A 16,434-nucleotide genomic window follows, 5' to 3' on the forward strand; every position below is an offset into this window, starting at 1 on the left:
TTGGATTTCCAGCATCTGCAGATTTCCTCTTGTTTGTGAAGCTATAAAGTTCTTCACCACACTGTTGCATTTATTGTTGATAAACTGCAGGAAGGTATTAGCACTGCATAGATTCTCCATCAAATGAATAAAAAGGCAAAAGCTTGACACACTGGATCAAACTGGAGGATGTGCACTGCATATTACAGAATGAATTGACTGAATGGCATAAAAACACACTGTCTCAATACATGTGACAATGTTAAATCAATATTCAAGTTTAATTATCATTCAACCATACATGTATATAGCCAAATGAAACAGTGTTCCTCTGGGGCCAATGTGCAAAACACATTACCAACAGCACATTGCACAAATAGCACATATGGTTAAGATTTCAGAAAAACTTAGTCACAAAGAAAAAAAATAACATAGCCCAAGTCCCTGAGTGGCCCAGCTTGTTTTTCCACTGAGTGAACACCAGAGGGCAGTACTGACAGGAAGGGACAACCCCAACCCAAGTATGGATTCCAGTGTGACTCACACAGGCTCTCCCACACTGCCTCATTGTCTCCTCTGTTGGTTGGCTGCAATAGGCGACCCGCGGCCTAATTCTTCGTCCTAATGATATAGAGCACTACAGCACAGAAACAGACCCTTCAGCCCATCCAGTGTGTGCCAAACTGTTATTCTATGTATTCCCATTGAGCCGCAGTTGGATCATTTCAATGACAAGTTATCTGGATCCACCATGGCCAGCTTGACGTAGGTAAGAAAATTATATTATAGTAATTATTTGTCAGCAATTTTAGAAATAATCATCAGTCACATTAACCACAAAGGAATAACCCCTTCCTTGCTCTTGACTGTGGCTGCACAAAATTTCAATTGGAATGCACTGTCAGTGGCTCACTCGTCCAAAAGCAGCACATGGCACGGCGATGTGTTCACGTGTATCATGAGGGCAAGAGTTCCGAATCTGCACTCGCCCACTTCATTGCCCCAAGCACCAAGAGAGGTGGACAGGTAAGACGCGCCTGGTGCAGTGAGGAATGAGAGCTGGTCAAAGCGACGAGTGGGGCTGAGAGAGCCGGGTGAGAGGCAGAGAGACTCCAGTGCACATGAAGACGCACATTGGAAGTGTTCTGTCAGTCTGGACATCATTGAGAAACTAGGCTTTTTGGCTGCACAGCTCTGGTCACCCAGCAGCCTGTGCTGAGGTGAAACGTGTCGTGTGTTTAGCTCCCGTCCTAATTCTGGGACAGCAGGGAGCCTGAGGGATACCTTGACCATCCTCCGAGCCCCTCCGAGTGAACACAGACCAGTTCCGTGTTGCCCAGCTGATTCATGAACCCTGGAATGATTGTGACAGCCGGAAGACAGAGGCCTCCACCAACCAACAGGCAAGGATCAACTTTGTCATTTAGGAATTTGTTGTGGCGTGTTGGCACAATGTAAAAACATTCAATTATAAAAAAGAAAGCATTATATAAAAATGTGCTGGAAGTTAAAGTACAGACATGGAATAACATGCCTGAATACCAGTGTGTATTTACAACGTAAACAGCATTATAAAATGAGGTTTAAAGTGTTTACAGTGCAGTGACTGACGTAACAGATAAAGAGGGGTGGGGGCTAGCCAGAATGGCTGATCACATTAACTGCTTGGGGAAAGACACTTGTAAGATACTTTATACTTTATTGTCACCAAACAATTGATACTAGAATGTACAATCATCACAGCGATATTTGATTCTGCGCTTCCCGCTCCCTGGATTACAAATATTAAATATATTAAAAATAGTAAAAATTAGTAAATATAAAAATTTAAATTATAAATCATAAATAGAAAATAGAAAAATGGAAAGTAAGGTAGTACAAAAAAACTCAGAGGCAGGCCTGGATATTTGGAGGGTACGGCCTAGATCCGGGTCAGGATCCGTTCAGCAGTCTTAACACAGTTGGAAAGAAGCTGTTCCCAAATCTGGCCGTACGAGTCTTCAAGCTTCTGAGCCTTCTCCCGGAGGGAAGGGGGATGAAAAGTGTCTTGGCTGAGTGGGTCGTGTTCTTGATTATCCTGGCAGCACTGTTCCAACAGCGTGCGGTGAAAAGTGAGTCCAAGGACGGAAGATTGGGGTTTGTGTGATGTGCTGTGCCGTGTTCACGATCTTCTGCAGCTTCTTTTGGTCTTGGACAGGACAATTTCTATACCGTGAAATGAAGTGAAGATGGCGTGAAGTGTTCGTTTTAATCACCCTATAGTGCTTTCTGGAAGGGAGCTTTGTAAAAGGCAGTTTGTTGGGTGAGTAATGATTTTTCCTGCCCACCTCTATGTCCTGGACACATACAATTCCTCCCAGTGGTTGGGGTTACACCAAAGGCAGGTTCTAGAACTGAAGGCACAGCAAAGTAGCCAGGATCTAATCACTTTAAGTGTGGCGGTGACCTTGCGTTGTTGTTGCAATGTACAATGTTAAAGTTGCTTGACGTACAGAAGCATCAATCGCACAGCAGTGAAAGTTAAAGCCACTGCCTTGGCTCCAGGGAGTATATTATAATCATGTCCCTTCCTACCATGTGGCGAGGCATGGTTCAGATGCCAACTATAAATTTGTTGATGACACAACTATTATTGGCAGAATTTCAGATGGTGACGGGGTGGTGTACAGGAGCAAGATAGATCAGCTGATTGAGTGATATCACAACAACAACCTTGAGCTCAATGTCAGTAAGACCAAGAAATTGATTGTGGACTTCAGGAAGGTGAAGTCGAGGGAACATACACCAGTCCTCGGGGATTTGCAGTGGAAAGGAGGAACAGTTTCAAGTTCCTGGGCATCCAGAACTCGAGGGCACAGCCTCAAAATTGAGGGGCGACCCTCTAGAACAGAGGTAAGGCGGAATTTTTTTAGCCAGAGAGTAGTGAATCTGTGGAATGCTCTACTGCAGACTACGGTGAAGGCCGAGCCTGTGTGTATATTTAAGGCAGAAGTTGATAGTTTCCTGATCGGTCGGGGCATCAAAGGATATGGCGAGAAGGCAGGAATATGGGGTTGAGTGGGACCCGGGATCAGCCATGATGGTATTGCGGAGCAGACTCGATGGGCTGAATGGCCTAATTCTGCTCCCATGTCTTATGGTCAACATCTCTGAGGGTCTGGCCTAGGCCCAACATACTGATGCAATTACAAAGAAGGCACGACAGCAGCTATATTTCATTAGGAGTTTGAGGAGACGTGGTATGCCTCCAAAGAAACTCGCAAATTTCTACAGATGTACCATGGTTAATTGGTACCCATTTTAACTGGTTGCATCACCATCTAGTGTGGAGGGGCCACTGCACAGGATCGGAAAAAGCTGCAGAAAGTTGTAAACTCAGCCAGCTCCATCATGGGCACTAGCCTCCCCGGCATCGAAGGCATCTTCAAAAAGGTGATGCCTCAAAAAGGTGGCATTCATGAAGGACCCCCTTCACCCAGGACATGCCCTCTTCTCATTGCTACCATCAGCGAGGAGGCACGTGAGCCTGAAGCCACACACTGATGGTTTTAGGAACAGCTTTTTCCCCTCTGCCGTTAGATTTCTGTAGGGACAATGAACCCATGTACACTACCTCACTACGCTTTGCTCTTTTTGTTTGCACTATTTAATTCGTTATAGAATATATTTTGCATTGCAATTTAGAGTATCTTTGTGAATTGCACTGTACTGCTGCTGCAAAACAACAAATTTCATGACATATGCCAGTGATATTAAACCTGATTCTGACTTTTACCTAAAGCTTAAAGTTTGCACAACTGTGTATCAAAGCAAATAGCTTCTTTGACAACACCAGCAACCTCTTGTGTTACTGCCATTCGGGAAATCTATACTTACAGAATTCACAAGTTACTGCCGAAACTTGAGATATGGAATAAAATTCAGTCTGACAGAACTTATATGGGAATTTAAAAAAACTATATCATGCAATTGCCCCTAAACCCAAACACCTGTTTCATGACGAATAAGAGTATACAGATTCACGCTACAGACATGGAACACAGAAAGCTACAGCACATTACAGGCCCTTCAGCCCACAATATTGTGTCAACCATGTAACCTACTCTAGAAACTGCCTAGCATTTCCCTACCACATTGCCCTCTATTTTTCTAAGCTCAAGGTACCTATCTAAGAGTCTATAAGACCCTATTGTATCCGCTTCCACCACTGTTGCTGGCAGTGTAATCTACACACCCACCACTCTCTGTGTGGAAAAACCTGTCTCTGACATCCCCCTTGTACCTATTTCCAAGCACCTTAAAACTATCCTCCCTCATGTTAGCCATTTCAGCCCTGGGAAAAAGCCTCTGGCTAGCTACACGATCAATGCCTCTCATCATTTTATACAGCTCTATCAGGTCATCTCTCATCCTCTGTCGCTCCAAGGAGAAAAGGTCAAGTTCACTCAACCTATTCTCATAAGGCACGCTCTCCAATCCAGGCAACATTGTTGTAAATTCCCTCTGCACACTCTCTGTAGTGTCCACATCCTTCCTGTAGTGAGGTGACCAGCCTCCTGTTTCACTGGAATGTAATTCCGCTACAATACAGGTGGCCACCAGTATCTAACAAACAGTTTGCAAATCACTCACCAACAGCTGCAACATTTCCTAGTGCACGCTCAGTTTAAATCTTAAGATATTTTCTGTCAATGTATTTTAAAAAAAACTCACTAAACAATTCCCAGCTGACTGGAAGGAAGCAAGACCTTGAACAAGGAGTTATTTGACATTCCTCTGGTGTACATGACGGACACCAGTGAGTCAAGTGAATCTGCTTTCCTGTCACACGCAGTAACCGCTGAATGAGAGCAGTTCCACACAAAACCTTTGCGGTTAGAGGGAGCGCTCTGGCCAAGACTGGAAAAGCTTCCACCCAGTTTCACCTCGTCCACCAAGAAAATTGTTGAGGGAAGTTCACAGAGGCAAGAAGTCAAAACACACAAAAGGCATGTGACTCTTTAACTGGGAAGACAGAACACTGCAGAGGAGGAGTGGGGAAGGGAAAAGTATATGGTAAAACGCGACGCTTTTCCCACACAGATTTCACTCCAGTAACAATGGCTCATTCATTATGTGCCTTGTCATGACGTGGGGAATCATGGTCCTTCCGTGACCACGATTGTCTAGGTAAATTTTCAACAGAAGTGGCTTCCCATTGCCCTTTTCTGGGCAGTGTCTTTACCATACAGGCAACTCCAGCCATTATCAATACGTTTCAGAGACTGGCTGGTGTCAGTGATCACATAACCAGGACTTGGTATGCACACCAGCTGCTCATATAACCATCCATGCTCCCATGGCTTCATGTGACCCTGATCGGGGGACTAAGCACAAGGGTGACCTGCAGCCCAGCGGAGGGAAGGAGTGCCTTACACCTCCTTTGGTAGAGGCACTTCTCCATACCGCCACCCAAATATAACACACACATAACACTGGAGGTCAGGCAGCATGTATGCAGAGGAGACTGATGAAGGGTCTCGGCCTAAAACATTGGTTCTTTATTCTTCCCCATGGATGCTGCCTGGCCTGCTGAGTTCCTAGAGCATTTTGTGTGTGTTGCTTGGATTTCCAGCACCTGCAGAAACCTCCTGTACTTTTGTCAAATATATAGGCATCTGTTTGTCTCATGAGACCATGGATTTGCGCCTTGAAAAGTTTCCAGGGCGCAGGCCTGGGCAAGGTTGTATGGAAGACCAGCAGTTGCCCATGCTGCAAGTCTCCCCTCTCCACGCCATCGATATTGTAAAAGGGAAGGGCATTAGGACCCATACAGCTTGGCACCAGTATCGTCGCAGAGCAATGTGTGGTTAAGTGCCTTGCTCAAGGACACACACGCTGCCTCAGCCAAGGCTTGAACTAGCGACCTTCAAATCACTAGATGAACACCTCAACCACTTGGCCAAATATAACGCTACTGTTTTAAGGCCAACTCGCACAAAATGAGCAACTAAAACAAATCTCAGTCAACATCCTGGCTTTCAAAGCAGGAGACTCCCAAAGCGCAAGCCCCCTCTGACTGACTGGCTGGCAAGTCCCGCTGGGGTGCAATTACAATTTTGCTACCTTCCATTATTTGGGGACCACGTTCCCTCTTGCACAGGATTTTTCCATTTTGAGACAGATGGAATGGGGAAGGAACGTCCATTCTGCACTCACCTTGTGAGCTGAACATCAACGACAACACTTGGCTGCTCTGCTCAACGTTCCAGAATAACTGATAGCCTTAAGGACAAGGTTCCATTCCTCTACAAATGTTTCCCAAATGCTTTGGCATTCATCAGCAGTTATAAATTAATTGCTGGAATTACTGCCCACTGCACTTAAAGATAGTGCTGAAGCTATAATTCAGGACTGACACAGCGGTGAATGTGTCGGCAGGATGCCTTTTACGTCAATTCCATCGCTAGCAGAGAGAAAGCAGCCTTCATGTATGGAGTATCCACCCGTTCCAATAGTGTAGCAGTTTAACGGTGCTTGTGTGCAGGGCCATCCTGGACCGTACACCCGGTGGCCATTTTAACAAGTACACCTGCTTGTTAATGCAAGTATCTTATCAGCCAGTCATTTGGCAGCAAGTCAATGCATACAAACATGCAGATATGGTCCAAAGGTTCAGTTGCTGTTCAGATCAAACAGCGGGGTAGAAATGTTGATCTAAGTGACTTTGACTACGGAATGCAAACAAGAGGAATTCTGCAGATGCTGGAAATTCAAGCAACACACACAAAGTTGCTGGTGAACGCAGCAGGCCAGGCAGCATCAATAGGAAGAGGTACAGTCAATGTTTCGGGCCGAGACCCCTCATCAGGACTAACTGAAAGAAGAGCTAGTAAGAGATTTGAAAGTGGGAGGGGGAGGGGGGAGATCCGAAATGATAGGAGAAGACAGGAGAGGGAGGGATGGAGCTAAGAGCTGGAAAGTTGATTGGTAAAAGGGATACAAGGCCGGAGAAGGGAGAGGATCATGGGACGGGAGGCTTAGGGAGAAAGAAAGTGGGAGGGGAGTGCCAGAGGAAGATGGAGAGTAGGCAAGGAGTGATTGTGAGAGGAACAAGAGAAAAAAAGAGGGGGAAAAGGGGGAAATAAATAAATAAGGGATGGGGTAAGAATGGGGGAGGGGCATTAACGGAAGTTAGAGAAGTCAATGTTCATGCCATCAGGTTGGAGGCTATCTAGACGGGATATAAGGTGTTGTTCCTCCAACCTGAGTGTGGCTTCATCTTGACAGTAGAGGAGGCCGTGGATAGACATATCAGAATGGGAATGGGACATGGAATTAAAATGTGTGGCCACTGGGAGATCCTGCTTTCACTGGCGGACAGAGCGTAGGTGTTCAGCGAAGCGATCTCCCAGTCTGCGTCGGGTCTCACCAATATATAGAAGGCCACATCGGGAGCACCAGACACAGTATGTCACTACTATATATATTGTATAGTATATTGACTACGGAATGATTGTTGGTGACAAACAGGGTGGTTTGAGGAACTCAAACTGCTGATCTCCTGGGATTTTCAGCCACAATAGTCTCTAGAGCTCATGGAGAATGGTGTGACAAATAAAAAGAAAACATCCAGTGTGCGGCGGTTCTGTGGGTGAAAAGCCTTGTTAATGAGAGAGATCAGCGGAGAATGGCCCAGACTGGTTCAAGCTGACAGGAAGGCAACAGTAATTCAAATAGCCACGTGTTACAACAGTGAAGTGCAGAAGAGCATCTCCAAATGCACAACGTGTTGAACCTTGAAGTGGATGGGCTACAAGCAGCAGAATGTCACGGACATACACTCAGTGGCCACTGCATTAGGTACCTCCTGTACCTAACAAAGTGGCCACTGAGTGCACATCCTCAACTCACATTTTAAACTCAAGTCAAAGGCACCTCTGGGAAAACAAAAAAAAACAAACTTCATTTTCTCCTGGAGATTTGCAGTCATGCCTGCTTTTTACAACGAGCTTCAATATTTGGAAACCTTTTTCAGTGGGTGTCAGATACACAGAACATATAGCTCAAAGTAAATTTATTATCAAAATAGGTATATGTCACTATAAATTACCCTAAGGTTCATTTCCATTCAGGCATTCACAGTAGAATAAGAAATACAATAGAATCAATGAAAAACTACACACAGAGACTGACAAAACAATCAACGTGCAAAACACAAACTGGAAATACAACATGATGGAATGGCAGAGCAGACTCGATGGACTGAATGGCCTAATTCTGCTCCTATGTCTTATAGTCCCATTGTAAACTGTATTTCTGTCCTGTCGATGTTAACAGTCAACCTTTCACCTCCTTACTTATCAAGTATCTATCCACCTCTGCTTTAAAATATTCGAAGACTCCATTTCCATCACTCTCTTCGCCCCTGAGGTTATTCTATGTGAAGTCCTTAAATTGTCCTTATAAACTGTGCTCCATTGTAAACCTGCCAAAATCTTGCTCCTTCATTCATAGGAGTTCTGTCAGTTTGATATTAGATTCTTGAGGTTTGTTTTGCTTCCCGATATTGGAGTGCTTAACAATACAGTCACGTGGTGAGCAGACCAACAACAAACTGCTCATCTCTCTGACTTATTAGTATTTAGTTTTTTTTTGTTTTTTTGGGGGGGGTTTTCTTTGCATTTTTTTTCTTTTTCTTTTTTTTTCTCTATGATTAACTATATTAAGAGTTTGGAAGTCTATTACACCTGTATTACGGTATTTGAAATCTTTTTTGTACATGTTTATCAACAATAAGATTATTCCAATCTCTGTATCAATACTGTTATTGTTTATAATTTTGGAAAATAAATAAAAAGATTTAAAAAGAAAGGAAATACAACCAACAAACTAACAAAGTAACTAGCTAACAAATTAACACTGAGAATTTCAGTTGTAGAGGCTTTGAAAGTGAGTCCAGATGTTGTGGAATCAGTTCAGTGTTGAGGTGAGTGAAGTTATCCACCCTGGTTTAGGAGCCTGATCTTTGTAAGGTAATGACTGTTCCTGAACCTGGTGGCATTGGAACTAAGGCGTCTGTATCTCCTGCCCAATGGAAGCATGAAGGAGAGAGCATGGCCTGGGTGATGGAGATCCTTGATGATGGATGCTGCTTTCTTACAGCAGTGCTTCTTGTAGGTGTGCTCAATGGTGGGGAAAAGCTGTACAGCTTCAAGCTAATTCCATATCCCAGCACTGGGCCCGTAGCCCATTACACTCTTGTCATCCACACACCTGTGCACATACTTCTAAAAGTACCTGACATACCTGCCTCAACAACTTCCTCTCTGGCAGCGGGTTCTGCATATCTACCACCTGCTGGGCAAAAAATAAAATCACCCCTCACACCCCTTTTTTCCTCTAACCTTAAAACTATCCCTCCGGGTTTCGATTCCCCAGTCTGGAAAAAAGACTGTTTACCTCATTGACGCCCCTTGTGATCTTATACATCTTATGAATAAAGTGTAGAACATAAATATAAAGAATAAATAGAGACAGAAAGAGAGGGAGGGGAGAGGGAGAGGTATGGAGACAGACAGACAGACATGAAGGTACATTTTCTCTCTAAGGCTCATGATTCTTTGGAACTCTCCCCGGCTAACATGTCTCTTGGCAGACACTTATTCCAGCACTGTAAGGAGAATAAGTCAGAGAGATGAGTGGTTTGTTGTTGGTCTGCTCACCACGTGATTGTATTGTTAAGAAATCCAATATCAGGAAGCAAAACAAATCTCAGGAATCTAATATAAAACTGACAGAACTCCTATGAGTGAAGGAGCAAGATTCTGGCAGGTTTACAATGGAGCACAGTTTGTAAGGACAATTTAAGGACTTCAAATAGAATAACCTCAGGGGCGAAGAGAGTAATGGAAACGGAGTCTTCGAATATTTTAAACCAGAGGTGGATAGATACTTGATCAATAAGGAGGTGAAAGGTTAAGTGTTAACATTGACAGGACAAAAATACGGTTTACAATGAGACCATAAGACATAGGAGCAGAAATAGGCCATTCGGTCCATCAAGTCTGCTCTGCCATTCCATCATGGCTGATTTATTATTTCTCTCAACCCCATTCTCCTGCTTTCTCTCCATAACCTTTGACACCCTTACTAATCAAGAACCTATTAACCTCTGCTTTAAGTATGCCCAGTGACTTGACCTGCACAGCTGTCTGTGGCAATGAATTCCACAGACCCTCTGGCTGAAGAAACTTCCCCCTTTCTCTGTTCTAAAGGGATGTCCTTCCATTTTGAGCTCGTGCCTCAGAATAACATCAGCCACAGTTGGACTTGTATCCGCTCCTGTAGTCAGTTCACCACTTTAGTGGAATTAATCTGCTGTTTTCACATCCAGAATATTTTGCTTTACTGCATTTTGTACATCAGAAAATGATTCAAATTCAATTTTTACCTTTTACAGCATAGATCTATCCCATCTTCTGCCTTACCATGCTTGTCTTGTTCATCTTAAATTCTTTCATGCTTTAAGTACTTTTTAAACATTAATTATCCTTTTTAAAAATAATTTCCACTACTAAATTAGCTCAAGAAGCATAGAGCACCACAGCATAGAAATACTGCAGGCCTTTGGCCCATCCAGTTCTTGCCTAGTCCCATCGGCCTGCATGTGGGCCATAGCCTTCCATACCTCTCCCATCCAATTATCTATTCAAACTTCTCTCAAATGTTCAAATCAAACTCACACCCAGTACTTCCATTGGCAGCTTGTTCCACACTCACCACCGAGGGAAGAAATTCTCCCTCAGGTTCTCCTTAAATATTTCACCTTTCACCCTTAACCCACGTCCTCAAGTTCTAGTCTCACTCAACCTGAGGGGCAAAATCTATTTGCATTTAACCTATCTATACCCCTCATAATTGTCCTTAAGATTGTTGCAATCTGTTATCTCTGGACATGGTCGATCTTGTGAGAGGAACACACTTCACATGCATTACTGAATTAACTGGGGGCAGTGACGGGGTGGGGTGACACTGAATCTCCAGCAACACTTAACTTAACCCATGCAAACAGATGCAAAATAAAGACAGGTGTAAATTTAAAGCAGGAAAGTTGAACCTTACTTTGAGACAAAGCCTGATGGCTAGGCCTCAAAACATTCTACTCCCCAATGATCAAAATAAAGCCAAGTGACGAGGTCTAAAATACCATAACACTCAGAATTACATGCCTCTCATGATCTTGGTCCACAGATTAAACACAAGCTGGGCAGTTTCCATGCTCAGTGTGACAGCTCATTTGCTTAAGAGTTCACTGTTTCTCATGAACTGAACACAGCACTGGTTTCCAGCTCATCCAAAAGGATAATAGAGAGAAATGCACCAAAGCTCCTCCACCCCCCCCCCCACCAATTGGATCTCACCGACTCTTCCCTCTCCCCACCACCTTATTCTGGCTTCTGTCCCCTTCCTTTCCAATCCCCTTGAAGGGCCTCGGCCCGAAATGTCGACCGTTTATTCTTTTCCATAGATGCTGCCTGACCTGCTGAGTTCCTGCAGCATTTTGTGAGTGTTGGCTCTGGATTTCCAGCATCTGCAGAATCTCTCGTGTTTATGATGGAACATCAGCTCTCTGAACCACCCCCCCAGCCCTCCCACCAACATGCAGCAGAGCAGGAAAAGGAAAGCTGATCGCAGCAGAACGTCGACTGTTTATACTCTTTCCCATAGATAATGCTGGAGGAACTCAGCAGGTCAGACAGCTTGTGTGTTGCTCTCAGAAGCTAACAGGTCTCCCGGCAGACACTTACTCCAGTGCTCAAAGGAGACTAAGTCAGAGAGATGAGCGGTTTGTTGTTGGTCTGCTCACCACCTAACTGTATTGTTAAGCACTCCAATATCGGGAAGCAAAACAAACCTCAGGAATCTAAGGTACACCTGATAGAACTCCTATGAGTGAAGGAGCAAGATTTTGGCAGGTTTACAACAGAGCACAGTTTGTAAGGACAATTTAAGGATTTCAATTAGAATAACCTCAGGGGCGAAGGCAGATTCCAGTGGAAGTTCTTCTAAATTTAGTAGCAGTTTTCAAACCACAAGAGCTGTTCCAGTTAGAATGTTCATCACCAAAAATGTGCTTATAAGTTGCAAGTCACCTTCACAGCCAGGTGAATGACGAGTTGCTCCGGTTGCCATATGGGTGAAGGTACGCCCAAGTTTGAGAGGCGACTGAAGCTGGAAATGGTGTTTCCTGGACCAGGGGTTTAGCCCCTGAGCAGAGCGTGCCCCGGAGACGCCACATCAGCAGAGCTCACGGCAAGACAATATCGGGGAATTATAAAGACTAGCTCTGGGTGCAGAGAGGGGAAAAGCAGGACTGTGTTTGGGATGGAGAAGCTGGGGGCGGGGGGGGGTGCGGGAAAAAGAAGAAATAGGTGGAGTGTGAAATCCATAATCAGGTTTATTATCACTGACCTACGTCATGAGATTTACCAACTCCTGTTGCTGCTGAAACTTTATAGACCTCTGGTTAGGCTGCATCTGGAGTATTGTATTCGGTTCTGGGCTTTGGAGGGGTTGCAGAAGAGGCTCACCAGGACGTTGCCCAGATTAGAGTATATGAGCAGTAAGGAGAAGTTGGTCAAACCCGGGCTGTTTTCTCTAGAGGGGTGGAGGCAGAGAGGAGACCTGATAGAAGTCGATAAGATTATGGGAGGCATAGACAGACAGATGGTATCTCACCCCTTCACCATCGAAGACTCTGCCAACAACAGTGGTGTTGTTGGTGAATTTATAAATAACGGTTGAGCTGTGCCTGGCCACACAGTCATGTGCAGAGAGAGTAGAGGAGATTACTTGCATTTTGGAATTTAAAAAAAATACAATTTTCCCATCTTTTGAATTTCTCCTTTGAGCTCATTTCTGGTCAGATTTTGACAAACCTCTATGTGTGGTGGAGAGTCTATTGACTGGCTGCATCATAGTCTGGGATGGAAACACCAATGCCCTTGAATGGAAACTCCTACAAAAAGTGCAGACAGTCCATCACAGGTAATGCCCTTCCCACCGCTGAGCACATTTACGCGAAGCGTTGTTCAGGAAAGCAACATCCCAACTCCCAGGTTATGCTCCCTTTTTGCTGCTGCCATTGGGAAGGAAGCCTCAGGACTCCCACCACCTGATTCAGGAAGAGTTATTACCCCTCAGCCGTCAGCCTCGTGAACCGGAGGGGTAACTTCACCTGCCTCATCATCGCAGTTTTCCCACAACCAATGGACTCACTTTCAATGACTCTTCATCTCACGTTTTTGACATTTATTACTTACTTATTATTATTATTATTCTCTCTCTTCCTTTTTGTATTTGCACAGCTTGTTGTCTACTGCACGCTGGTTGAACACCCAAGGTTGGTGTGATCTACCATTGACTCATTATGGTCATAATGACTATGCCCACAAGAAAGCAAATCTCAGGGTTGTACATGGTATATTACTTTGATGATAAATTTACATTGAACTTTGATATATCTGATTTTTTTCTTACTTAAAACGTTCATTAGCTTCAAGCATCATAAAAATGACTGGATCATTGCAGTGATTGGCTACCAATGTCTACTTTCATAAACTGTTGTACGTGCCTTATGAACTACATCACAGAAATTATAATGAATGCATTAGTCAGCTTAGTGTTTGTTTGATGAATTCTGAAGTCTGCAATAACCCTGGGTTGGAGGATATAATCGCCACCTGCAGATAATTCCGACATCTACCTGACCACGCGCACCTCTGTGTGATGCACCCAAAATATTGTGTTGTGGATAGTGAGCAACAGGAGATTTAGCTAGGGAGAGAAAACATTTGGAAATATTACACGAGGGCTGCCTTCAGGTCAAATGTAACAGGAGATGAAACGATTCTCTTCTGCTTCAGCTGAAGAGGAATGCGTGATTACACAACGGTGACTGGAATGATTCAGTTCCGAGATTGAAGCAACAGTGAAATGTGCAAGAATCTTCAAGGACTCTGAGAAAACCCAACAACTGTAGCTCTCTCTGAAGTCTATTCATGTCTATGTTCACTATACTCACTCGAAACTACACCCTGCAGAATGAAATTCAAGTCTTTAACACCACAGCAATCCCTGAGGATGCATGTACCCTCCTCTCCAGTCAGAAACACGCCCTTCCACTAATGATGTCAGTTTATGGTTCCTGGTCTATTTCGCCATCCATTCCACTTCAGAGTCAAAGAGCACGACAACACTGAAACAGGCCCTTCGGCCCATCTAGCCCATGCCAGTCTGTTTTTTTGCCTAGTAATAGAGCCACTGAACCCAATAGCATAGAATTGCTCTTTGGTCCATCTAGTCCATGCCAAACTATTATTCTGCCTAATTTCATCTACCCGCACCTGGACCGTAACCCTCCTTACCTCTCCCAGCCATGTACCAATCTACCTGCACCTGGACTGTAACCCCCCTTACCTCTCCCATCCATGTACCAATCTACCTGTACCCAGACCGTAATCCTCCTTACCCCTCCCATCTACCTGTACCCAGACCGTAACCCCTCCATACCTCTCCCATCTACCTGTACCCAGACTGTAACCCCTCCATACCTCTCCCATCCAGGTACCTATTCAAACTTCTCTTATTTGATACAATTGAATCCAAGTCTACCAGCTGCTGGCAGCTCATACCATACTTTCACCATCCTGAGTGAAGAAACCTCCCCCCCGCCCCCCAGAGAAGATGTTCCAGTAACAGGGTAAATATCTTCCAGTAACGGAAGAGGACAGGTGAATTTAGGTGAGAACTCACTGGGCAACAGGGCGGGAAGAAAGTATGTGACAGACACCAGGCTGTTCATCCAAGTGAGCACTAAATGCATCAGGGGAAGCTCAGAGGACGCGAGAGGGGCGCAGAGAGGGCAGGGAGGACACTAGCAGTAAATGTTAGGTGTGCGCACAGGTATTCTGGCAGCTGAGCAGCAGCAGGGCTGTAAGGAGAGAGGTGGGGCTGATCAGAGACCAGAAAGGGAAACCTGCTTGTTGTGGCAGAGGAGACTGCTGAGGTACTAGAGCACCACAGCACAGAAGCAGGTCCCTTTGAATCAGAATCACAATTATTATCACCGGCATGTGAAGCGAAATTTGTTAAGTTAGCAGCAGCAGTTCAATACAACACATGACCCTTCTGGTCTACGCCAAACTCCTATTCTGGCTGGTCCCACCAACCTGCAGCCCGGCCACAGCCCTCATACCCCTCCCATCCATGTACTTATCCAAAACATTGAAATCTAACCCACAATCACCACTCCCACTGACAGCTCATTCTGCACCCTCACTACCCCGAGTGATGAAGCTCCCCCTCATGTTCCATATATTTTATATAAATATTTCACCCTTAACCAATGACCTCTACTTTTAGTCTCACCCAACCTCGGTGAAAAAAGCCTACGTGCATTAACCCTATCTATATCCCTCATAATTCTGTATACCTCCATCCCATCTCCCCTCATTCTCCTGTACCAGTGACATCTACTGAGTCGGGATGTGAATCCAAGGCCAGAAACCTAAAGCCCTCCCTTGTGCACACTCTCCCCATACACCTCTCTGGCCTTCCATTGCTATACTCAGCGTGAGGTAGAGTGACCACATTAGACATTTTGCCTCGTTATCCCTTTCCTACAGCTTAAAACCTGGCTGCGGAACCTTGTCCTTTTCCTAATGAACTTTGATGTCTGCATCTAATTAGTACCAAGTGCCCTTCATCCATCAACCCACATGGTTGCTGGATTAGCTCCCAGTCAAACATCAATCAGAGCTCAGCTTTGTGGTGAACGACTGCAGATAGGAGATGTAGACATAATTAGTTCAACAGCACACGAAGAACTCCTCGAGTTGGGGCAGAAAACAAGTTCTGCAGCAATTGACAAGAAGCCGTTGGAACGGGCCTTGTTCCGTACAGCACAATTGAAGGTCTTCAACCTGGCCAATGGACAACTGGAGCAGGGAACATTGGTCTTCATTGCCAGAGGGATTGAACATCAGAGCAGGGAGGTTATGCTGCAACTATACATAGCATCAGTGACACCACCCCTGGAGTACTGCCGGCAGTTCTGGTCTCTATTTACAGGTTATAGGCCTAGCCAGCCCAAGGCGGCAATGCTGCCCAATTCCATCCACGTGCACCCTTTCACTGCCCAATTCCATCCACGTGCACCCTTTGACTGCCCAGTTCTGTCCACGTGCACCCTTTCACTGCCCAATTCCGTCCACGTGCACCCTTTCACTGCCCAATTCCGTCCACGTGCACCCTTTGACTGCCCAATTCCGTCCACGTGCACCCTTTCACTGCCCAATTCCGTCCACGTGCACCCTTTGACTGCCCAATTCCGTCCACGTGCACCCTTTGACTGCCCAATTCCGTCCACGTGCACCCTTTGACTGCCCAATTCCGTCCACGTGCACCCTTTCA

The 16,434-nt window shown here is 45.0% G+C and overlaps 1 protein-coding gene and 1 long non-coding RNA gene across 4 annotated transcripts in view; one reads left to right on the forward strand and one right to left on the reverse strand.

Moving 5' to 3' along the window:
• The window catches only part of yaf2 (YY1 associated factor 2), a 161,475-nt gene that overhangs the window by 44,713 nt on the left and 100,328 nt on the right, over nt 1-16,434 (reverse strand). The window lies entirely within an intron of this gene.
• LOC134351741 (uncharacterized) overlaps nt 117-16,434 on the forward strand; it is a 34,855-nt gene continuing 18,537 nt past the window's right edge. Inside the window, exon 1 of the long non-coding RNA XR_010019247.1 lies at nt 117-2,871. This is a non-coding gene — a long non-coding RNA (uncharacterized LOC134351741). The remainder of the gene's footprint in view (nt 2,872-16,434) is intronic.

Source organism: Mobula hypostoma, chromosome 9, assembly GCF_963921235.1.
Source record: "Mobula hypostoma chromosome 9, sMobHyp1.1, whole genome shotgun sequence".
Lineage (NCBI taxonomy): Eukaryota > Metazoa > Chordata > Chondrichthyes > Myliobatiformes > Myliobatidae > Mobula > Mobula hypostoma.